This window comes from Leopardus geoffroyi, chromosome B2 (genome assembly GCF_018350155.1).
Source record: "Leopardus geoffroyi isolate Oge1 chromosome B2, O.geoffroyi_Oge1_pat1.0, whole genome shotgun sequence".
In the NCBI taxonomy this organism is placed as follows: Eukaryota; Metazoa; Chordata; class Mammalia; order Carnivora; family Felidae; genus Leopardus; species Leopardus geoffroyi.
In genome coordinates, this window is record NC_059332.1 from 21,663,073 (window position 1) to 21,688,651 (window position 25,579).

Sequence of the window (25,579 nt, forward strand, 5' to 3'; positions counted from 1 at the left end):
TGGCGCAGTCGGTTAGGCGTCCGACTTCAGCCAGGTCACGATCTCGCGGTCCGTGAGTTCGAGCCCCGCGTCGGGCTCTGGGCTGATGGCTCAGAGCCTGGAGCCTGTTTCCGATTCTGTGTCTCCCTCTCTCTCTGCCCCTCCCCCGTTCATGCTCTGTCTCTCTCTGCCCCAAAAATAAATAAACGTTGAAAAAAAAAAACTATGGTTTAAAAAAAAAAAATAAAATAAATAAAAAGCATTGGTTCAGAGTGTCTGGGTGGTTCAGTCGGTTAAGTGTCCGACTCTTGATTTGGGCTCAGGTCATGATCTCACGGCTTGTGGGTTCGAGGCTCACGTTGGGCTCTGAGCTGGCAGTGTGGACAGAGTCTGCTTTGGAGTCTCTCTTCTTCTCTGTCTGCCCCTCCTCTACGTGTACTCTCTCTCTCTCAAAATAAATAAACACGAAAAAAAAGCATTGGTTCATAATTTTGAATTTGTTTTTCTTTTTCTTTTTTTGGAAGCAGATTCATTCACCCAGCCACATTTAACAGCTTCTGGGGCTGTGTGTCAGGCATTCTGCTAGTTGCTGGCATAGAGTGATGGAGAAAGTAAACACAGTGCCTGGTCTCAGGGGCTCCCAGACCAGCAGGGCAGGCTGACAGATACACATTTGCTCACACCTGACTACTACGCAGGGGCAACATGCAGAGGCCCATGAAGGAGGCGTTGGGCTGGAGCTGGGGCTCCGGGTGTGACTTGGCCCTGCCTTTTGTCCGGACTGGATGACTCAGGGCAGCCAGGCCGGAGAGGCAGAAGGAAGCAAGGAGACTGAAGGAGGAAATGCTTCAGAGAAGAGGAAATATGCAGAATGTCCCTTTCTCATCCCACGTGGCTCAGGTAGCTTTCTCTCCTATTATTCTAAGCTCTGCCTTGCTCATTCTGTTCCCCTTCCCTGCAGAGTTTAACCCTGTCTCTATTTTCTGTACTCTCACACAGGCACAGAAACGTGCATGTGAACACACACACACACACACACACACACACACACCCCACTATGGCCTCTGCTCCAGCTTTCGGAACGTCTGTTTCAGGGAGGGAGTGGGCTCACTTGCCTTTCTGATCTTAACTGTTGCTTTCACGGCAGCTGGCCTGCCTAGTGACGTTTTGTTCCTATTGAGACAGTAGAAACCAAATAAATAGAGGCAAGCAAAACATGGAGTTCAAGGAAATAGAAGGAAGGGAGAGAGCTAAGCTGTTTTGCCCTTGTAGATAGGAAACCAAGTGCTTTGCTAACGATTACCTGGGGTAGGGCGGGACGGGGGGGGGGGGGGGGGGGGGGGGGGGAGGGGTGGGGTGGGGTGGGGATCTGCCCTGCCTGATGGTTACGTTCTATTTTCAAACCGAACAAGTTGGTATAAAAAATGAAACTCTCATAAAAGTTAAAATGGCAAATGTCGATTTCCTTGTTTTCCGGATTTCACAACTCAGGCAGAAGAGGAGTTAAATTGTAGTAGTGCAAGGAAATAGCAGAGCAAAAGTCACTGTGCTGTTTCTTGGAACAATTTCTGCCCAACCAGTTATCATTTCTCAAGCCCTCTGAAAGCGTGCCAAAAGCTGTCTGCATAAGTAGCGACAGGCTGAGCAGCCAGCACTGGGTGTTCTAGTCTTTGGGCGTAATGCTCAGCAGCTTTTACAGTTATCTCTTTAATTGGCCTCTGATTTGCTTTTATTTTAAGCAGTGCCTTTTGGTGGAAAGTGCACTGAACTAGGAGTCAGAATATCTGGGGTCTAGTCTTACCAGGCCATAGCAAACGACTGCCTTTGGGAAGCATCGTATTTTTTACCCATGAGAGGAGAAGCAATTAAAGCAGAGGTCTTTAAGGCTTCTTCCTACCTCCAAGAGCCTTTGTTCTAGGTCAGGGGTTGGCAAACAATAGCCCCACTGCCTGTCTGTGTTCTGTCCATAGGCTAAGAGTGGTTCTTCCATTTTTAATGGTTGAATGAAATCAAAAGAAGAATAATATTTTGTGATCTATCAAGATGATCTGACTTCTAATTCAATGTCCACAAATAAAGTCTTATTGGCAATGGGCCTCTTCACTTGTCTATTGTCTACGGCGGCTTTTTTATTGCGGTGGTAGAGCTGAGTGGTTTCAGAGACCGCATGGCCTAAGATGTTTGCTATCTGGTCCTTTACAGAAAAAGTTTGCTGATACCTGTTGACCACAGTGAAACATATATTCTTACTTTCTGCATTCGTGAAAACGATATACCTCAGTGAGTTACTGTAAGAAGTAAATGAGCTAGGGGCACCTGGGTGGCTCAGTTGGTTAAGCATCCGATTTTGACTCAGGTCATTATCTCACAGCTCGTGAGTTCAAGCCCCACATCGGGCTCTGTGCTGACAGCTCAGAGCCTGGAGCCTGCTTCAGATTCTCTGTCTCTGTATCTCTCGCTGCCCCTCCCCGGCTCGTGCTCTGTCTCTCTCTCTCTCAAAAATAAACATTAAAAAAATAAAAGGAAGTAAATGAGCTAATGATGTGTATTGAAAAAGGATGTCATGTACATAAATACCTCAGCACCTGCGGGTTTCTGGATGGAGAAGGAAGAAACCCTCATTAGTAGTTTGTACAAAAACAAGCTATATTTCTCATTCAGCAGGGTTGAAAATGTATAGGATTGCAGTTGTGTGAAATTATGTGTACATCTGTAAGGGAAAATAACAAGAACTTACTTGCTAGGTTGGTATGATTCTAGACAAAGGGGTGTGTGTGTGTGTGTGTGCCTCAATTATTTAAACTACTGCTAAAACTGTTTTCAAATAAATACGAAAAGGGGGAAAGTATCCAGTCACCTTTACTTTGATATTAATATTGAAAAAAAAGGTTTTTTTTTTTTAAATTTCCAGGTGAATGTTGAGCTTTAATGGAAGAGATTTAGTTATCTGTGTGTTCCATACTAGGTTGTCTGTAGGCGGCTCTCTCCTAAACAATTGAAAGATATGAAGAGTTAAATATTGGAAACAATATATTTTTTATTTTTATATAATTTTTTAAAGTTGATTTATTTTGAGAGAGAGAGAGAGAGAGAGAGAGAGCAGCATGAGCAAGGGAGGGGCAGAGAGAGGACAGAGAGAATCCAAAGAAGGCTCTGCACTGTCAGCACACAGAACCTGACATGGGGGCTTGATCTAACGAACCGTGAGACCATGACCTGAGCCAAAATCAGGAATCTGACACTTAACCAACTGACCCACCGAGGCTACCCAACACTATATGATTTTAGAAAAATTACAACAGCCATGATTTATGGGTTTTGTTATAATACTATTAGAATAACCCCTCACCTGTTAAATAGGTCATCTTTTACTTAAGTGTTTAGCAAGAAAAACAAAGTTCTACTTGTTTAAAATTTAACTAACTCAGAAAGCTGAGAGGGAAACCGAACATTTTCAATGGAGATTGGGTCAGTTTCAGGTTTGGCAAAATACACAAAGATCAAAGTCTTTCATGAGAGGTTCAGAGCTTGAGTGAGCCAAAGAATAACCTAGAGATAGTAGAACTTGGATTTCACATCCCATTTTCTAATAGTCACTGTCTAGGGAGCTTCCAGATCCACTCAGTTAATTTCATTTGTCATTGGTATATAAATAACGATGTCCTTTCTCCACGAAAGTGACCAGCAGTTTGGTTGAACTGGTGGAGTTCTCTGTGGACACAGCCTTACAGTGAGCTGTGTGCAAGCTTCACACAGGAAGTGGGATTGCCCCTCTCTCTTTCCTGAGGTGCAGAATGAAATTTCAGGAGGCTGGGGCACCCAATTCCCTGGGCTGGCAATGCAGCTTCTCTTGGTAGTAGCAGTGGGACCTTGGGCAAGCCACCTAATCCCGCTGAACCATGACTTCTTCATCTTATTTTTTAAATTTTCATTTTAAGTGTATTTGTTTATTTTGAGAGAGAGAGAGGGAGCAAGCAAGCAGGGGAGGGCAGAGAGTGAGAATCCCAAGCATGAGCCTGCCATGGGGCTTGAACTCATGAACCATGAGATCATGACCCCAGCTGAAACCAGGAATCCAAGGCTTAACCGACTGAACCACCCAGGTGCCCCCACTTCTTCATCTTAAAAGAGGATGATAATAGAACTCACTTCATAGATTGGTGAATACTAAGAAAATTTGTGGAAAAGGGCTAACGTTCAATGAATGTTAGCCATCCTTATTATCATGGGTGGTCAGGGTAGCTAAAAAGCAAAAATGAATCAAATAGTTGCGGGGGGGGGGGGAGTTTCAAGCAAATGCCTTTTCATTTTCTGCTAGCCCTGAGTCACGTGATAAATGTAGACTGTCCAGCTCACTGGTTTCTAAAGGATGGAAATGTCTGGCAGAATTTGTTATCAACTTTAAGTCTGTAGAATGCCTTAGGCAGAAGTTCTTTAGCTCTCGATGAGTGATTTTTTTTTTTTTTTTACATTAATATCCATCCAACAGAATGATGAAGTACATGCCGGCCATTGGATGTGTCAGGAATGGTCAATAAACAATGACAAAGGATCTTTCACATTCTCTCAATAAACACTGCTGCTCCTTCTCACCATCTTCCTTGATAAACACCAGCTGGAGTGAAGCTTTCACCCGAGAGGCAGCTCATTGCCGTGATGGAGGACAAAGTCAGTGGCTGCCTGAATTTATCATTGCCCCTCTTTTTTTTTTTTTTTTAAAGACATGGTAACTGGTGGGGGCTGCCTGGTTTTGGACCCTGGATTCTAGTGGCTTCCTTCCTCATGTGGCAGACATCAAGTGTGGTGACTTATTTATCTTTTTCTTTAACTCTGTCATCCCAGCTTCTTGCTGGGGTGGAGTGAGGAGGAAAGAGACTTCAGGGCAGTTGAGTGTGAGAGTGGCCAATAGGGGAGGAGAGAAAGAGGATTTGAAGAGTGTGTTGTACATAAGGAATGGGCATTCCCCTCTTTGCTGTTTTCACGAGAAACAACAGAAAGGAACTAAATGTATTTTTGGATGTTGAACTAGTGTTTAATTGAATGCTATACTGGACCAAGATGGGGCCACCACTCTCAGCTCCTAGCTTATTCCCTGTGCCTAGGACAGTGCCTGATGATGGTAAGCACTTAATACATATTCGTTGAATGAGATACCAGCATTCTGGTTCCAGGTATATATCTCACGAATCCAATGCCATAGATCTCCAAATGTATACATTAAAGATAAACATCCTCTAAATCTCCTTTTTATGGAAGGAGCCAGTTATTATAACTCTTCTTTTGACATTTCCCTGTCCTCCTCTAGAGGAAGATAGATGTGTGGTAATATCCCATGAACAAGCTATAATATAGAAGGGAAAGTGATCTAATATAGGGGAGAAATGGCCCCAGGTCACAATCATGAGTGGGTGAGGAAAAGAAGGGGCAGAGACACACAGAGGTTGGTCATGTGATTCCTGATATGAGCTTGGGCATAGGGTTGAGGGACATCCTCTTATATTTTGTGCATGTAGGGCAGATGGAAGGGGGCTACTCTCTTACCCTGGACTTTTACCTGATTCTGACTCATTCAGTAGAGGAGAGGGGCAGGTGTATGTTTGTGTGTATATGTGTGTGTGTGTGTGTGTAGCCTTGAGCCCTGTTTATAAGTTGAGCTTGAGGTCTGTACATGGGTCACAACTGTGCCCTAGTGGGCCCCTTCTCATGCGAGTGGGAGTTGGGAGGGCTTTAAAGGAACCAATGGCTTTGGGAATAGTCATTCATGTAAGAACATAAATCCCACCAGATGATCATCATAAATTCAAATGTATTTAATTGAGTAAACATGTATTGTGCTCCTATCATGTGTCAAGTGCTAGGGCTAAAAAGATGAACAAGAAACAAAATCTATTCCCAGGTGTCCCACAGCTCAGTGAGAGAATATAAAAGTGTAATCAATATCATAATGAAGTACGCAGAAGGTGCTGTGGGAGGGGGGAGCAATCAATCTTCGGCTGTAAGCTAGAGACAGCAGGCCAAGTTGAGCCATAAAGGATGGTTAGAAGGTTGTCACATGGATGATGTGGGGGAGGGGAAGGAAAGGACATTTTATACAGAGAGAATAGCAAAGAACCAAAGAGGGGCCATGCAGAAATGCATGATCTTTTGTTGGCACAACAAAAGGTCAGAGATTGTAAAGTGTGTGGTTCTAAGGAGAAAGAAGGTAGAGGAGAAAATGGAAGGATACATCCTATCCCAAGGCTAGTCTGTTGCAGGTTGGGTTTTCCAGATGCTTAGATAGAATTTGAAAGCATGATGTTTCTTAATCACCAAGGCTAATGAAAGAAGAGGAAACAGGATTGGGCAGAGAGAGAAATTGAATCCCAACATATACTCCACAAAACTTCAGCCACCCCAGTGGGAAGTCTTGTTCACCTCCTAGCTTTGGGCATCACTAGAAGAGTGGACCATTTAATGGCATACTTAGGAAGTCAGTCCCTGCCAACCCATGTATCTGCTCAAAGTTCTTAAAGGACCCTAGTTGGGGTAGTGGCATCCAATGAAGGGTTGGCTTTTATTAACTTCTCAGTGATAGTGAACACAGGTCCTACACCTAGACCAAGACCCAATTGTGGCCAAGAGAACCACCTTGAGAAATCTAAAAGCCAATTCATGGCTAAATGTGCTGTAATTATTGACCAGTCGTTGTGGGTTGCTATTAATACCTTGAGGGCAAGCTTTTCTATGAAGATAGAAGTCAACAGCCACAGACCTCTCAGTTTGGTGGTGAACATATCCTTGAACTCCATGCTTCTTTCCCTCTGTTGAATGATGAGACAGGCTGTCATACTTGACATTGCCAATAACCCTTCAGGAGGTCTGTGAGCATCAAATAAAGGGAACACCAGGTTGTGTTCCAGCTCCAGTATGAGCTGGAATAATGAAAAAATATGGCTGAGGGCTCTTTGTTTTGTAAGCTGGGTAAGGCTAGAGAATGGCAGGGAGAGTGGAACAGAGTTGTGGCCCATTTGTCTTATTACTTGGTCCTCCAAAGGCTCATCCTTGTCTTTTTTTAAAAAAAAATATTTGAGAGAGAGAGAGAGAGAGAGCACATGAGCAGGGGAGGGGCAGAGAGAGAGAAACATAGAATCTGAAGCAGGCTTCAGGCTCTGAGCTGTCAGCACAGAGCCCAACGCAAGCTTGAACTCTTGCACCGTGAGATCATGACCTGAGACGATGTCCGACGCTTAACCGAGTCACCCAGGCACCCTGACTCATCCTTGTTTTTAACACCACACTGCCTTCGTTTAAATCCTGGTGCAGGCACTTCTAGCTGTGTGACTCGGATCAAGTTACTTAACTTCTCTGTGCTGCAATTTCTTCATACATAAAATGGCAACAATAAAGACAATAACTACATAGGGTCATGGAAATTGTTATGAAGATTAAGTGCCTTGATGAGGCTGAAGAGCTTAGAACAATGTCTAATGTATAGTAAGTGTTCTGTAAGAGTTAGCTTTTACTATGATTATTGAAAGCCACTTAAAATCTATAACCCCAAACATTTGAGAACCTGGAGACCTTTGAAAAAGAACAAGAAAAGAGGAAAACAATGTGGAGATGGGCATGACACTTCCTTCCTTCACTTACTTAACTAATATTTTGGCAATAGATATCCAGTGCCAGGTAACTATATGAAGGCATGGGGTAGCCTGAAGAAAGAAGATACAGTTTCTGCTCCTGAGGACTCACAGTTTAGCTGGGGTGGAGGGGGGGGGGGGGGGCTTATACACTTAAGTAAAATATCAGAATATGACGTCCTATGTGCTTGATTAGAGGTATAGAGAGATGGCTACGGGAAGCGGCCAAGGCTTTGGAGAAGGAATGTCATGGGGTGAGGAGGAACTCAGTGGGTGCAGGTGCCACGGGAGGAGGATTTTGCTGGTGGAGGTCGGAGCAGAATAAAAGCGAGAAGGTGTGGAGGGGCTCGATGCTCCATGCAGGGAGAGCTGAGTGCAGCCATTGCAGGGAGAGGTGCAGGCTGATGACAGAGCAGGTGAGCCAATGCCAGGCTGCCGATGGTCTTGAACCACCCAGCTGGGGGTTTGAACTTCACTCTGACAGCAGAGTGCAGGGGCGAGATGTGATCAGAATCTGTGTCTCAGAAGTCTTGTCTGGCTTCACAGCCATCCAGAGTCCTTTATACTTCCTCCTGAGATCCTTGGTGCTTAGAGTGAGCTTTGGGGACCAGCAGGGCCCGTCGGCCATGCAGAATCTCAAGTCTTCCTCAGACTGACCCCCCTCAAAACTCACCAGACCATTACAGTCTGGGCTACACTGAGTATTTGGGTTCAGAGAGTTTGCCTTACAAATGTTGCCTTCTCCCTCATTCTGTTGCTGGAAGGCTGAGCTCCATGAGCAGCAAGAAGCTGGGGTTTTGGGGCTGAGGATTGCTCAGGTGAGGTGTCCTCTGGAAGGCTGTGGTTCCTATATCGCTGCTGGGGCTCCTCATCCGTGTCTGTCTCGCATGGCTTTTCTCAGTCAGAGTGTTTGCATTCAGCAGCAGGGACACAGACATGTTTCAAGATGTTTCTGCTCATCAAAGGCTTAAAAATTGTCATTATCAGATTTTCATGTCCAGCCCTTGAAAGTAATAATCTGTTCCCATAGTTGTCTGCCCTGTCAGGCTTTCTCCTCCATTACATTAACAGCCCCATTTGTGATATTTATTTTCCAAGTTTCTCTACCCTTCTAGAAGTTTCCAAAGTTGCCTCTGGGTCTCTCTCTCTCTCTCTCTCTTTTTTTTTTTTTTTTTGCAGAGTAGGGTGTCTTTTCAAACATTATTTAATCTACCAGCATCCCTTCAGTGGTAAGCACCATGAGAAGGAAGCCTTCCTCCTTTTCCAGGATGTATTAACCTCAAAGAAATAAGAACGTGGATCTGGGGAGAAGGAACAGCCACATCCCAATATCTAGGTGCTGCCTGTCACCGGCTCATACCCAAAGGCAAATGCATATGAGTTGGATGCTGCATTGCCCCAAGTAGATGAACCTCTATTCATCAAAGACTTTCTTTGAAAGCTTAAAGTATATCTTTTTAGTGCTGCTCCGTATTTTTCTCAAGCTACTGTAGGGTTGGTATGCTAGTTCAAAGTACAGGAAAAGCCAGGGAAATTGTGAGAGAATTCTTTTTTGCCTTTCAACCTCATGTGGTTACTGAAAAAAAAAAAAAATCCGCAGACCTGCCTGGATGTATCTTACCGAATCAACTCTGGAAGCAGATAGCCCATAGCAGAACAGCCGAATTGGACATTCTGTTCTCACAGAATGAATGGTCTGCTGAGCAGTTAATCAGCTCTTCATTCCAACTCAGGCAAGAGAAAGAGACAAAGGAAGCTGGTGGGGAAGAACAGAACTTCACCTTGTGTATCAAGAGTAACTCTGAAAGGGATACTATTAGAATCTATTCCAACAAAGACATCCTACCAGATCCGAAGACATGAAAACAAACAGAAAAGGATTCGAGTCCTGTCATATAGCACAGTGGTCAGACCAAGTTCGTTCAGCCTTGGCCCTATTAACATGCTGGGTTGGATAGTCTTCTGTGCAGGGCTGTCCTGTGCTTCTTAGGGTGTTCAGCAGCATCCCTGGACACATTCCCTTGGTCGTAACAAGCAAAAAGTATCTCCAGACATTGCCACATGTCCCCTGGGGGTAACACCACTCCTGGCCAAGAAAAACTAGGCTAAAGAAAGGGCTAACTGGATTCATGACCCAACTCTGCCACCTACTAGCTCCATGATCTTGGATAAGGCTCTTAGTCTCTTGAGCTCAATTTCCTCATCTGTAAAAATGGAGCTACCTCACAGGATTACTATAGGATTAGGCACTTAAATATGCATAATCTAGCACATAGTACATGTTCAATAAACATCAACTATTTTTGTGATAATAATCACGTCCTCTCACCTGAGGTAAAAAAAATACTGTAACCTGTAAACTGGAACGACTCATGGATAAGATTAAGGACAAAGACCACATCTTAGATTATCACATGGGGATGAGGTCTGCTGTAGTGGACAAAAGCACTGGTTCGCCCTACATTTGTGTTCAGCTAAAAGAAAAGCACTACACACATCGGATTAGCAGGGAAGCTCTGGAAATTCTGAAGGACTCAAACAGTGTTAATAGGGGTGCCGGATTTAACCTTGGAAATCTGGAAAACAACAGGGCACAGTGTAAACAGAGTAAAAAAAGAACAGAGGGCCTTTTAGAAGAGCTGTAAGGCTTAACCAAAATCCTTCCCCCTCCCTGTGCAACACCCACTGTCTCACTTAAGCGCCTCCCTTAGAAAAGTCCTTTGAGGTCTGAAGTAACCAGCAGTCCTTGCTGAGGAACACGGCAACTTCGCCTTCCACTGTAAGTTGCTCATGGTTCCTGAAGCCCGAAGCTGAAGCATCTGGTGTTCTCTGAGATGCTGAACCAGGAACTCTAGGCAGAGCCTGGGGCTGGGGGTGCAGGACGGGGAGTCCCAAAGAATGGAGTTAAAATTGACTGAAAGGCCATTGCTTTTGATGGATTTTATGATGGATGCATAAAATCAAGCAAGATGTGAACTTTAAATTGATTGCAACATGTTACCTTATCACTGTGTTCCCTGATTAATTTCTGATCTGATCTTATCTTGTATTTCCCAAGATGCTTCTGAAGGCTTTCATATCCAGCTTAAATCACACTTTTCTTTTCTCCTGCCAGTATTCCATGTTCCCAGGGTGCGAGTAGACGGGGAAGCATTTTCTATAGGACAAGTTAGTGCTTTTGGGGGCCTCTCCCTTGCCTATAGCAAATTTCTCAGGGTGTGAAAGAAAAATCAGACTCCATGGAGTTCTTTTTGCTTTTTTTGGTATATCTTTAATCTGCAATCATTTCAAGGCCTTGGTTTATTTTTATATGTTACTCATCCACTTTTTTGCTTTATATTTCATTTTATCCTGTATTTAAATCTTCAAATTTCAATATCACCTTGAGTATTATCAGGGTTATTCCTCATGCCAAAAGCTCAGAAATACTGGTGTATTTATGTAGGTTTATCTGGCTTTTTTTTTTTTTTTCCTTGAGGTACTGTTATTAGTCAGAATCCTGGTAGAAAGAAGGTGGCTGAGTTGAAAAGAACATTAATGAAGCTCTTTGGGCAGAGTTAAAGGAAACAACTCTGGATGGCAAGGCACCTGGGAACCAGGAACAGCAAGGACCTGTGACCTCCCTGAAGCCTGAGGGGCCATGAGGGGTGGGGATAGGGTTGTCCGAGCCTGATAAGAAATGTACTGGAAGGGGCTCTCACAGGATGATAGCCACGTGGGAATACAACCACCAACAGCCCTTTGGAGAGACACGAAGGAAGCAGAGAGAATAAACACTCCAACTGTCTTTTCTCCCACTTTTTGGTTTCCTAGTGGTGCCTCTGATTGGCCAATTTGGATGACCCAGTCCACAGAGATTAGCGTCCCTGACACAGAGAAGGGCAGTGAATAGATCTGGATTGAGGTGGGAATAAAGCACAAACAATAACCAACATCAACTTCTTCTTCACTTTTGGCTGTTGAAATTCTCATTAGGGTATCAATAGATGAGCAACTCTCAGTAGATTATCAATGGTGATGAGTACACATGAATGCATGCCAATTCTATTCTTGTTATGATGAAATCAATTTTTGCTCTTCCTAGAGATACGTATATAGTTTTGTTTGTTTTAGGAAGCTTCTCTTTCTCCTGCTTGATCAGTCTGGTGTCCCTGTACAGAGTGGACAACTGTCTTTAAAAACCTGAATGCCCACACAAAGAATATATTGGAAATGTTAATTCTCAGCCCCCACATGACATCTACTGAACCAGAAACCTGGTGGGGAGGGTGCCCACTGATTTGTGTTAACAAGCCCTCCAGGGAGTCTGACGCATGCTCGCATTTGAGAAGCATGGGGCAAGATGTTGTGCAGAACATCTCTGATACTTCTCTCACACCACACCTTTTTGTTCTGGGTGTTGCTGTGGCAACCAGCAGTGCATAGGTATAGCCTGACCACACCTCGCTTCAGCTGCACCACATATATCTTCTCTGCCTCTGGGCTTCTCTTCCACTGCAGTGTGGTATAACTGGGGGGAGCATGCTCAACTCTTCCTAGGCATGTGCAAACCTGGAAATGCTAAAGTGTTCATTAATAGTCCTAGGGCAGCCTTGTGGACCAATGGAGGTTGGGAGCCAGTAGATATATATCTCTCCCATGGTCCTGGGGTGAAGACGCATTCAACATGGCTCCTCAGTAGTTTCCAGTGGAACTGAGCTCCATTTGCCCAAAGTACTAACAAGCTCAGTAATACTCCTTTGGATCGGCTTTCTGTCTTCCCAATCACTTTCTAAAATTAACCACTACATGCAAACCCTTGTCTCACGCTCTGCTTCTTGGAGGAATCCAAGCTAAGACAAATGTTCTTTCCTCATCCTTTAGCAATATTTTACTCAATAGTGCTTATTTTTACCATCCTAGCAGTGGCTATAATCTCTCTGGCAATATGGTTCCATAGTTCTCTGTCTCCCCAGTAGGTTAGTATTCTTGAGGTCAGGGACCTTATTCAAGGAATGAATACTCTTCATTCAAGGAATACTCCCCACCCACCCTTGTCCTGGCGGGTTTTTGTATAGTGCTGAGCACAATAAGTGTTGAATTTAACAGACTGTCAGCCATGTCTGATGACTTGTAAAGTCACATTGTAATATTCTCAGTGTGTCTGACTTTGGATAGTGTTCTCCTTTATTGTTACAATCTTGAAGTTATGGCCTTTCTCTTTGAGCTATTTTCAATCAAGTTGTTGCTCAAAAATGAGGTTGGATTGCTTGTGACCATTCAGTACAGCCAAGCCCCACTTCACGGACATTGAGCTGTGAAGTTGTAGAAGGTCCTATGTTCAGAAGGGTCCCACCCTTGGATAATGCTTGGCTCTTGCCAGTTGGAACAACTTCTTCTCCTCCTCTTCCTCCTTCTTCAATGTTTACTTATTTTTGAAAGAGAGAGAACACATAAGGAGGGAAGGGGCAGAGAGAGAGGGAGACACAGAATCTGAAGCAGGCTTCAGGCTCTGAGCTGTCAACACAGAGCCTGATGTGGGGCTGGAACTTACAAACCATGAGATCATGATCTGAGCTGAAGTTGGTCACTGAACCGACTGAGCCACCCAGGCGCCCTGCCATCTTGAACTTCTTAATAATTTTATCTTTGTGGTTGTGTTTTGTGAGTGAAGTTCAAAGGACATTGGAATATACATGTGAGCAGAGGAGATAGACATAACATATGCATCTATCCTTCCCTACTCCCCAGTGTAGTTGTTCATGATGTTCCATGAGCACAGAGTCCCAAGCCGAACCACACACAGGAAGCCAGCAACACTTAAAATGAATACCAGGCAAGTGTGTAATGTTCATGACTGAGCAATCTGAGAAGGGGAAGGTAAGTAAGGAGAGGAAGTGGGGAGAGAGGGTAAGAGGCCATGCTTTCCAGGTGGAACCAGAACATGCTTCCAAAGAAAGAAGGCAACGGTGTTCCAAGAAACACTGGAGACCAGGGAACCCTATCATATCCTTTCTCGCTCATTTTACTTCCCTGTATTAGCTCACCACTTCTTCTGAAAATGATGATATAGAAGAATAGGAAAAGGTAAGGTAATTCCATCCTTTTCTTTTGGTCTTCCTTACCTATCAATAAGCTGAAGAAAGAAAGTGTTGGTAGAATGGGCACATAACAAGAGGTGCAATAAACACAGTTTGGTTAATTTTGTTCAGTGTCTCCGTTGTTCTGATAAGAATAAAATGGATATATGAGCTATAAAATTCCAGTTGTTTAATTTCAGTGATTCTGCATACCAGCTGAATGTTGTTATGTTCACATGTAAAATGATCATTGTATGAGATAAAGATGAATGGGAAGATTTAAATATATTCACATGTGAAAAGAAATATTCATAAAAAAGAAAAATAAAAAATACATTAAAATTTGTGTATAATGAGCCACACTGTATGTGTGTGTCTCAAGCATGTAAAATAAAATGCTTTAATAAATAAGAAATAATAAGACTAAGGTGAGCTGCTTCTATTCCCAGTTAGAATGTGCCAGGCTTTGGGAATAAAAAGATAAAAGCCATCGTCCTTGCCCAAGGACTTCACAGATTAGCAGGGGATTCAGACAATCAACTCAACAATCAGAGAAGAGGGTGGTGAGAGCTCTGAACATCTAGCTGCTTGGGGATCAGGAGCAAAGACGGCAGGCATGTTAGTGGGGGTCTGGATGCTGGCTCATGTAGCCCTGGTCACCGGTCACACACACACACTCTAGCATGGCGCTTGGCACACAGTAGGCACGCAATCATCAGAGGAATGAATCTGATTCAGGGTAGCTTTCTGGAGGAGGTGATTTTTTTTATGTTTTTATTTTATTTTTGAGAGGGGGAGAGAGAGAGAGAGAGAGGGAGAGACATTGCACGAGTGGGGGAGGGGCAGAGAGAGAGGGAGACACAGGATCTGAAGCAGGTTCCAGGCTCTGAGCTATTAGCACAGAGCCCGACATGGGGCTTGAAGTCATGGACTGCAAGATCAGGACCTGAGCTGAAGTTGGCGCTCAACCAACTGAGCCACCCAGGCGCCTCTGGAGGAGGTGACTTCTTAACTGGAAGTTCAGTACCTTGAGCTTGTGGACACCCCAGTTGCTCCATTAACCTCCAAACATCATGTGAGTGATGAATATTTCTTTTCACGTGCAAATATATTATAAGTTGTGAAGAGAAGAGAAGACTAGGTGAAACGGTATTTCCAAGAGTCCCTTCTAGGATGATGACCTTTGTGTCCAACGTCAGGAGGGAAAGGAAATATTGGGGCTCTCATTCCTGCCTTAGGTGTTATTCTTAATTACAAGGACAGGGTTTAATTTTGCATTATACATTTTATGGTTAAGAATTAGAGAAGTCTTTGTGTATTCCTTATCCAGATGCAATGCTTTCATTTCATAAATCCATCCATATAACCTATTCTTTTTGCCTATGTACTTCATATTTCTTTGCAAGACACTCAACAGCCTTCATCCCTGAGAGAAAGAGTTGTTCCACAAGGCCCTCCTCAGGCAGCCCCAGAACCTCCGGAAGGTGACATGTGGCAATAACCATCATCCACAGAGCTTCCGAAGCATCTCACCTGCCCAACCTTATGGCTCTTCTGCTTGGTGTCACCGTTGTTCATGTATTAATTAGGCCGGGAGTTTCTTGAGAGTGGCTTTGTGTCTAAGTCACTCCTGGAATCCAGTACAATGTCCGGTACATAGAAGGAGCACAAAAAAATGGGGTTGGTTGAATGAATGACCTAATATCATCTGACTGCTCCCAAGCTTCTTTAACGATGGTCTTAGGTGTCTCACCTCTTTATCTTATTTATCACTCTTTTCCTGACACTTTTTAAATATAGAACACACACACATTTGCACAGGTTCACCTCCCTCCCTCCATATACACACACTCGCTTTGGAAATGCACAGTGAACTTGACTGAAAGATTTTTGTCAGGGCACTTACACTTGTTAGGACAGTTCACAGAAACATAAAAAATGATGGATTGCTTCGTCCTGGCCCTTACACATCTTAGCTCGATGGAATGTCTTGGTGGTATCTGATTTCAGAGCACACCTGTAGACCTAGTGACAGCCTGTGCTCCTGAGTGGGTTTAGGAAAGCACTTATTTATTATAAAGTTAAAATTAAACTACATGTTTTTACATGTTGTTTAGTGGCAGGAGCTGATGCAAAACTTTGTCAACACAGAACTTTTCACACCTCAGGTTCCAACTTCAATAAGTGGATTGCCGGGTAAGACTGGTGTTGGTTTTCGGCACTGAAAATGAATGAACTAACTTGGGAAAACCCAAAGGCATGGCCCTTTACCTTTCTTTGAGTTAAAATCCTTTGATTTTAAAAGAATCCTGGGTCACTTCTCTCTTTTGATACACTTCAGAGCTTCTTGGTTTTACTTCCGGATCAAAGTAGGAACTCCCAAGTGCCGTGGCAGCGAGGTGACCCGTCTTTCCAGGAAGTGCCCTCATCTGGGATGTGAGGGCAAGCTCCCATCTGTGGTGCTAGATGTAACCGTCTTCGCTTCCTAGCCGAGAGCTCTGCTGCCCACGGGGTTGTGCGGCCTCTGTGTCCCTTTGTCTGCTAACTACGTCTCATTGCTTTCTTCACGACAAAACGTCCTACTCACAGTGAAGGGCCCCGGATGCGCCCGTGTGAAACTGCTCACCGCACCGGGTTCTTCCCACCGCCACACTCCCATTGATGGCAGTTCTCTGCATGCAATTTCTCCTACAACTATCTACTTTTGCAGGGCCAAAGAAATCTCTCAGCATTTAGCATTACAGAGGCAACTATGGTCTCAAAAATAAGATGGAAACTAGGATGTAGAGCAAGAGAAAGAAAATGCTAATTGAAATCGAAAGCTAAAAGCTAATGAGACACTCACACCATGGATGGGACGAGTTCCCTGCGGGAAAGCCACCAATGGTAACATGGCCTGTATGATGTTATGATTTATGGTTATTATGATTATTACTTTATAATCCTTTAGGCCTTTAGATATTATAAGGTTTTTTTTTATACATGATTGTTGATGTTTTTATTATTATTTTAAATGTTTATTTATTTTTTGAGAGGCAGAGCGTGAGTAGGGGAGGGGCAGACAGAGGGAAGACACGGAATCCAAAGCAAGCTCCGAGCTGTCAGCATGGAGCCCATTGCAGGGCTCAAACCCATAAACTGTGAGATCATGACCTGAGCTGAAGTCGGAAGCTTAACTGGACTGAGCCACCCAGGTGCCCCTGATTGTTGATCTTTAACCATAAGTAGGTATTGTAATTTTTTTACAAATGAGGAAATTGAGGCTTATAGAAGGTAAGTAAGTGATCCTGTACCAGGACACCTGCCTAGCACCCAGAAATCAACACTTTCGAGGTGGCTGGGGGTCATGGAAACTGATACCACCTTTTGGGAGGCCACGTCTCAGTTTATTCTCAGGACAATGCTACCTTACTATAGAATGGCTAAATATGATATATCTGTATTATGGAATATGGGCGTGCAGTTTTAAAATGAAGTGGAGTCTACTTATTGTTTTGAAAGGATCCCTAAGAAGTACTTTCAATTAATAAAATAAAGTTGCAGAATAACACTTAAGGTATGATCATGTTAATATATACGGATAAATATCTGCATGTCTATCTATCTATCTATCCATCTACCTATCATCTATTTTTATGTATGTATGAACATATAAAAACACAGAAAAATACACACATAACTACCAATATTCCTCTGCTCTGGGAGGAGAATGAAATAGGGCATGGAAAGGTGGGGACATAAATGTCGACTTTTGCTTTTAATTCATTATTCCTCAGGGTTGATTGTTTTAATTAAATGTGTCACTGTATTGCTTGTGTGATTAAAATCTAGTAATACAAATGGTACTGTAGTAAATAAACTTGGTTATCCTGTGCTAGTCATGTCATAATCAGCTCCTTAACTAGCAGTACAACTGTAGTTGAAAAAACAAGTGGAGGAAAAAACTGGCTCAGTCGGTTAAGTGTCCGACTGTTGGTTTTGGCTCAGGTCAAAATCTCATGGTTTTTGAGTTCGAGCCCCACGTTGGTTTCTGCACTGAGTGTGGAGCCGGCTTGGGATTTTATTCCTTTCTCTCTCTCTGCCCTTCACTCCCTCATGCTCCGTCTCTCTCAAAAAAAAAAAAAAAAAAAAAGGAATTTTAGAACCGCCATGGAGGAGGAAGAAGGAAGATTTTCATGAACTCCTCCCATTTTGGCACAGCACACACTCTGGTTTTCCGTGTCTAGTGCTGAGCTTCCTAGTAAAAGGGAGAGAGAGAAACAGGGACTGAATTCAAGAGTTCAAAGATGATTAAAGAAAGAGCTAGAAATTAAGACACGGTAAGAGCAGAATACAGTCATTCCAGTAGACAAAGAAGAGATCTTAGGATATTACAGACCCTCAGGGGCTCCTGGGTGGCTCAGTCGGTTAAGTGTCTGACTTCAGCTCAGGTCATGATCTCACAATTTGTGGGTTAAAGCCCCACGTTGGGCTCTGTGCTGACAGCTCAGAGCCTGGAGCTTGCTCGGAGTTTGTGTCTCCCTCTTTCTCTGCTCCTTCCTGACTCGCACTCTGTCTCTCAAAAATGAATAAACGTTAAAAAAAATAATATTACAGACCCTCAGTGATGACATCCAAGGAATATCTACCACTGGTTCTCAAAGTGTGGTTCTCAGGCGAGCAGCATTATCATCGCGAGGGAACCTGGTAGGCATGCAAATTATCCAAGCTCGTTCCAGACCTACCAAATGTGAAACTGCAGGTGGGGCCAGCCGTGTTTTGACAAGCTTTCCAGGGAATTCGAATGTGTGCTAAAGTTTGACAACCACTGCTTTCCACCAGTGCTTCTCAAAATTGAAAATACATCTGCATGGCCTGGGGATCTGGTTATGCAGCACATTCTGACTTAGCAGGGATGGAATGGAGCCCCGAGACCCTGCACTTCTCACAAGATCCCTGGTGAGACCCTGGTGCTGTGGCTCAGACCACATGGAGTCACTTCAGAAGGCAGATTGAGTGTGTATTCAATGACGAGAGTGTTTCCTAAGGAAATAATGCAAATCTTGTCAGCGTTTTATTTCATTTTTATTTCAAGGCCATGGGCGAGACTAATGCCGCTCTCTTTGAAGAGCTTGCTTTCTGGGGTTCTGGGGATGCGTTGAGGAATAGTGCTGTATTTGTGTATCTGTAGCTTTGCCTCCTGAAAGCTCCAAAACATTCGCTGCCACTCCTGACTTTTTGTGAACAGTTCCTCTTTCCAGATGGAGAAGCTGAGGCTGGCCCCCAGAGCTATTTGTGTTCCAAGGTCAGAGAGACCTGGGACAGCCTGGGCTGGCGAAGCCCTCCTGACCTGGCTGGAAGCTCTTCCCACCAGCCCCTTGCGCCTCTCTCAGCAGCCTGCGGGAAGTGGTGATGGAGCTCAGAAGATTAGCACGGCCGCAGCTCAGTAGTAAAACCCAGAGCAGCTCACTCTCCAGGCTCGCTGGTGAATAAACAGGGATCTTTATCATCCTTTCCGTCAGAAAGCATTTATTTAAAACCCCTTGGCTAACTCACAGGGTGAGCTGGCCTGTCACACACCATCACATGGGATGGAAACTGGTAATTAAATTTAGCAACCCACCTCGGCAAATCCAGACGGAGATGTTTACAGGCCAGCACGAAAGGAGCCAGGAGTTTTCACTCCTAAATCAAGAGGTTTCCAGAGAAAGTGAAGTAAGGCTCGGTGGGTTATGCTGAATTATGGGCACCTGTTCCCATCAATAACTTGATGGCAAGACTCAGAGGCCAAGAATGTCCGCTCTGCACACAGCCTGATGGAAGGCTGTCGGCCTCATTGTTGAGCTGTGTGGCTCAGCAGCAGGGAGATGCCGAGAGGGAGGCGTTTGCTCCAAGGACAGCTTGTTTGTTTACCGACTCTGGGGGCTGAGGCAGACAGCAGTAACCAAAGAATAAATGTCATTTTCCCTACACACCCGGCAAAAAGCACTGCGGTTGCAACATGGAGCAGCTTAAGTAGATTTTCGTGATGGCAAAGAGCAAGGTGGGCATATCGAGTCGGGAGTTTTGCTAGTTTGCAGGGTGCTGTCGGAATTCTAGCCTGATGCAGCCCCTGCCTGCAGTCCAGGAAGCTTTTCTGTTATAAGGCTCTACTTTCTGGAAAAGCCCTTGGGTTGAAAAGTGAGCAAAAGTGGAATTTTGTGTATTTCTGGATTTGGTGGCCTGTGTCGGGCTGTCTAAAGTAGAAAGGACCTCTCTCATTTTAGCCAAAGACTCGGCCAGAATCCCCTGCTTTTGTGTGCCTGGGAGCGTGACTGTCAGAGGGAGGGGAGTATCAGGCCTGTGCACAAGCTAGGCTCCAGTTACACCTTCTCCAGTGCTTGACGTGCCTGGTCAATTACACCTGCCCAGCTTCTGTAAGAGCTTGTCTTTGACAGGAGCCCAGATATGTGGGTGGGACGAAGAGGACCCTGGCAATCCTCAAGGAAGGTGGCGGGTGCCACTCCATCTGTGTGAAAGCATTCCACCGTCCAGGTGCAGATAAACATGTTTGAGCTTCAGCAACACCCACATGAGTATCTGTTCTCCCACCTTACACAATAGCACCTTACAGAAAAGGGAACAGGACTTCGAGTGTCATCAACTGGGCCCTGCAGGGAGGAAAAGGCCAGCTGATAATGGAAGCCACCCCAGATTAGTGCGAGGGGGACTGGCTTCTTATTCAAGCAACCCCGGTGAATTTCCAGTCCCAGCGAGTGATGCTGGAAGGCATCGAAGCCTTCAGGGCTGGTAAGACCCTCACAAGCTGTAGTAAAGAGTCAGGGCAGAGTGATTTCCTAAGCTGCATGTTCTTATCTACCTTTTCTATCATAGCATAGCTCCTTTCCTTATCTCTGCTTTCTCTCTGTTCCTTTTTCCTTGCCTCCCTTGTTTTCCTTTCATTTGTTTCTCCTCTCCTTTCTAGGCCTAATGACAAAAGCACGTCACCTACAGATGTTCCTGAATGGCACCAGGGCCCTTGGGCTTAGGAGGTAAGTGGTCCTCTGTGGCTCAGTTGAAGCAGGTCAAGGCTGACACTCCTGAGGCCTTGAATCTGATGCCAGCTTGACCCACTGTGCTGGTCGCTGTATACTTTCAGTGCCTGGGTTTCTCTCTCTGTAAAGTGCAGATAAAAGTCCCTCCCCTTCCTTCACAACAGGATGGTCTGTATGACTAGGTTGGATATAAGATCATGACTCAGGAAGGGCATGGTGTGAATGCTGGGCATTGCCCTCATTGTACATTTATGTGCACAATGGTTACCTTTCAATGTGCTTCTCCTGTCGTTCCTCATCATGTCTTCCTGGTCTTGTAGGGCAGGTTGTAGCGGAAGAATTGTGTTTGGCACAAAGTCACACAAGGTTGGGTGCCTCAGCTGAATCTAAACAAAGAGCAATTGAGTTCCTAACCTATGCTCAGCTCATTGGACCACAGTGACCTCTGCTCTCTGTACCTGGAAACCCAGCCCTGGTGGAGGAAATAATGCTCCTGCTTCCCCAGGTGGAATGGGAACCTGTTACACTGCCTCCTCCGCCCCATGGCTGGGTCAAATCCAGCTCTGTTTGCATCTGGTCCACATCTTACACCTACCCAGCACAGCCTGCTCCTTGCCGAGAGAAAGCTTGGGGCAGGGCTGTTCGTCAGGGGATGCTCAGTCTGGCAAGGGGATAACCAGCGGACACAGATCCACTTTTGGGGTTCAGAAGTGATGGGGTGGCCTGGAAAGTGTGAGCTTTACAGCTTAAATTAAAGTGTTTCCATTGTGTCCAACTTTAACTCAATTCCTTTACATATAAGGCACCTAAAGCAGAAATGGCAGGACAGGACAAAAAAAAAAAAAAAAAAAAAAGTGAAAAAATCCACTCTAAGTCTGGGATGGTTGCAACATCCATGGCTGGATTGCAGGTCTTTTGCCTGGATTCCCTTGCCCTACTTTGGATTGCAACAGTCTGTCTTGCAAACTACATCTCCCAGGATCCCTTGCTGCCTGGTTTCCAGCTGGGTTCAGCCCAAGGGGGTTCAGTGAACAAGGATAAATCAGAGGGCTGGAGGAAGGGAAAGGCTGAGATGTTTCCCTCTGTCTCACTCTGAGCTGCCCAGGGTTCCAGCTCCACCAAATGGCCCAGAGTTCAGTTGCTAACAACAGTCCCTCTCCAAACCTAGGGTGCTGGGATCCTGTTACTTCTGCCTGAGATTGGCTTTTTGGCTCTTCCAGCATCTGTAACCAGTCCCCCGACATTACATTTCCTCTGTTTCCTGGCTAGGCACTGTTTCCCTAACTGATAAATGGATGGAACTTCGAGAGGTGCTGGTCCCCTTTACAGATGAGGACCCTAGGGCCCAGGGGAGCCGTGGGCCTGCCTGTGGAACCTGGGGCAGAGGTGAAGCTGGAGCCCAGCCCTGCCCCTCACCCTCCAGTGTTGTGTACAGACAGGGTGGGTGAGCCTCCTCACGCAGGGGGCCCTTGGGGTCTGAGCCCAAAGTCGGCCACGTTTTACTGATCAGGAGAAACCCAGAAATAAAGCTGTAATTGCTAGCTGATGCACAGAAATGGACCAGATATTCTAATCAGCCAGAAAGTCCCTTCCTTTATAAAAAAACTTGGTGTCAAGGTATTAAAGAGGGATCTTCTTATTTCTCCTTTCTATTTGCCTCTTTAGGTTTTGAGGAGGAGCCATGGTCTGGGGAATCTTTCTTTCTTTTTAAAAAAGTTTTATTTATTTACTTTGAGAGGTGGGTAGGGGCAGAGAGAGGAGAGACAGAATCCCAAGCAGGCTCTGAACTGACAGCGTGGAGCCTGACGTGGGGCTCAATCTCATGAACTGCGAGATCATGACCTGAGCTGAAATCAAGAGACAGATGCTTAACCGACTGAACCACCCAGGCACCCTGGGGATTTCTCTTTTGAAGAGAAACAGAGGCCCTTCAGCTCTTCTCTGGGAGGTCTGGGTGCTGCTGGGGGGCACCATGGCTCTGTCTAGAGCACCTTTTTCTTTGAGTATAGTTGACACACACCTTCCATTAGTTTCAGGTACAACATAGTGATTTGATAAGTTTATATGCTATGCTGTGCTCTCCACAAGGGTAGCTCCCATCTGTCACCATACAATGCGATAACCGTACCATTGACTATATTCCCTATGCTGTGCTCTTTATCCCCATGACTTATTCATTCCATAACGGGATGCCTGTATCTCTCAGTCCACTGCACCCACTTTGCCCACCCCCAATCCCCTCCATGTCCAGAGCATCTTGTAATGACTCCTCGGGGCATGTCTAGAAGCCTGACCCTTGTCACCAACCAGGCCCCAGCTCCAGGCAGCCGGCGTTGACATTAGATTGGAGCCCAGCACCTGTTCCAGCCACCCCCCTCCCCCAACCAGCCCTCCCTGCAGGGCACTCCGCGGTCAGCAGGGCCAGCAGGGCCCTAGAGGGGGCCCTCCCTGACAACCGCTCTTTGACTCATGCATTATTCAGAGGTCCCTGCCTGCCGCCTGCATAGCTCCTGGAAAGGTTCAGCTCCAGCAGCCCAGGCAGATCCAAAGGGATTTGTGACTGGAGAAGTTTCTCTTTTAACTTTCTTTTTAATTGGAATAAAATATACATCACATAAAAGTTACCATCTTCGCGGGTTTTGAGTGTAAAGTTCACTGGCGTTGAGCACAGTCACATTGTTGTAGAGCTGCCTCTGCCATCCATCCCCAGAACTTCTTCATCTTTCCAAGCTGAAGCCGGCATCCATTAAACACTAACCCCTCCTCCTCCTCCCCTCCCCACCCCCCAGTCCCGGGCAACCCCCACTCTACTCTCTGTCTCCGTGAATTTCACCACCCCAGGAACCTCATTTAAGTGGACTCATCCAGTATGTGTCCTTTGTGTCTGGCTTAGTTTCACTGAGCATAATGTCCTCAAGGTTCACCCACGTTGTGACCTGTGTCACAAGTTCTTTCCTTTTTGAAGCTAAAGAATATTCCACTGCACATAGAGGCCACTTTTGTTTATCCATTCATCCATCGATGGTCACTTCTACCTTCTACCTTCCAGCTACTGTGAATAATGCTGCTATGAATATGGGGTACAAATATCTGTTTGAGACCCTGCTTTCAATTCTTCTGTGTGTATACCCAAAAGTGAAATCGCTGGATCATATGGTACCTCTGGTTTTAATTTCTTGAGGAACTGGTATTTGGTTTCCCATAGCTGTGTGATTTTACATTCCACCAACAGAGCACAAGGGTTCCCTTTTCTCCACATCCTTGCCAACACTTGTTGTTTTCTGTTTTTTTTTTTTTTTTTTTTTTTGACAACAGCCATCCTAATGGGTGTGAAGCATCTTTTACCTTTATAATTTAATATTTAAAAAATGTGTTCTGTGTGTGAAATAAAAATTTCAACATCAACTTTTTTTCCTTTTCCCAACCTCTGTGTCTCTGTTTCTAGAGACAACCACTGTTTCCACCCAAAAGAATGCTTCTGGAGATGGTCTATGCATAGCTTATGTGTATATACTTCTTTTTTTTTAATGTTTTAAACGTTTATTCATTTTTGAGGGACAGAGCGTGAGCAGGGGAGGGGCAGAGAGAAAGGGAGACACAGAATCTGAAGCAGGCTCCAAACTCTGAGCTGTCAGCACAGAGCCCGACATGGGGCTCGAACTCACAAACCATGAGATCATGACCTGAGCCAAAGTCAGATGCTCAACTGACTGAGCCACCCAGGTAACCCTATACTTCTTTTAAAAAGTTTATTTATTTTGAGAGAGAGAGAGAGAGAGAGAGAGAGCAGGGGAGGGGCAGAGAGAGAGCAAGAGAGAGAGAATCCCAAGCAGGCTCTGCACTGTCAGTGTGGAGCCCAATACGGGGTTCGAACTCATGAGTGGTGAGATCATGACCTGAGCCAAAACCAAGAGTTGGACACTTAACCAACTGAGCCACCCAGGTGCCCCAGGTTACTTTTTTGTTTAGCTAAACATGGCATTTTTCATGTAATAGATTATTCATATATATATATATATATATACCTATATCTATAGGTGACAAGAGATTTAAATCTGTATAGGACATTGAAACTATAATTAGAATCCTAGAGTCCTCATCCTTCCAACTTAATACAGGAAGTTTGGACTTTGGGAAAATAACACACTCCCAGCCTGTCATCAAACACATTAATATTTCTGTAGCAAAACATAAAGATAAATTACACAAAGTGGGATAAAGATTCTAAATAGCTGTGCACTGGTCATAGTCAGGTTTTGCCACCAAATGAGTTTAAAAAGCTTTCAGTTTTCAGAGCTCGTTGGATTTCACACTTGCAGATAAGAGATTACAGGCTTGTAGTATTTAGAGAGTGCCAGATCCTGGATTGGGAGCTTTTTTTTCATCTTATGTTTGCTTCTCGAAATAATCTCATGAGATAGAAACTTTACTGATGGGGAAACTGAGGCCCAGAGACAGAAAGTAATTTGCCCAAGCAAGTGCGTAAGCTGGTACTGGAACCTAGGTCTGCCTGATTCCCAAGCCCAGGCTTTTCCCGTTATGTCGCAGGAGATGACATAACCTTGTCTGCCAATAATCAATAGTGCTGCTTCACTCTCAAAAGAACTGAGTCTTGGGATATAAATTACAGGGTCATAGGGCGCCTGGGTGGCTCAGGAGGTTAAGCATCCGACCTTGGCTCAGATCATGATCTTGTGGTTCATGAGTTCAAGCCTTGTGTCGGGTTCTCTGCTGTCAGCTCAGAGCCCACTTCAGATCGTCTGTCCTCCCCACCCCTTTCTGCCCCTCCCCTACTGGTTCTCTGTCTCTCTCTCCCAAAATAAATAAAAGCTTTAAAAAAAATTACAGGGTCACACCCACCATACCCTTGGTGACTGAGCTTTTCGGCAGGTGAGACCTGGCTCTTGAT

At 44.8% G+C, this 25,579-nt stretch overlaps 1 long non-coding RNA gene across 2 annotated transcripts in view; it reads left to right on the plus strand.

The window, feature by feature from the left end:
* Nucleotides 1–584: 584 nt before the first annotated feature.
* The window catches only part of LOC123608072, a 42,868-nt gene continuing 17,873 nt past the window's right edge, over nucleotides 585–25,579 (plus strand). For both annotated transcript variants that reach the window (XR_006717072.1, XR_006717071.1), the window contains exons 1-2: nucleotides 585–879; nucleotides 20,601–20,667. This is a non-coding gene — a long non-coding RNA (uncharacterized LOC123608072). The remainder of the gene's footprint in view (nucleotides 880–20,600; nucleotides 20,668–25,579) is intronic.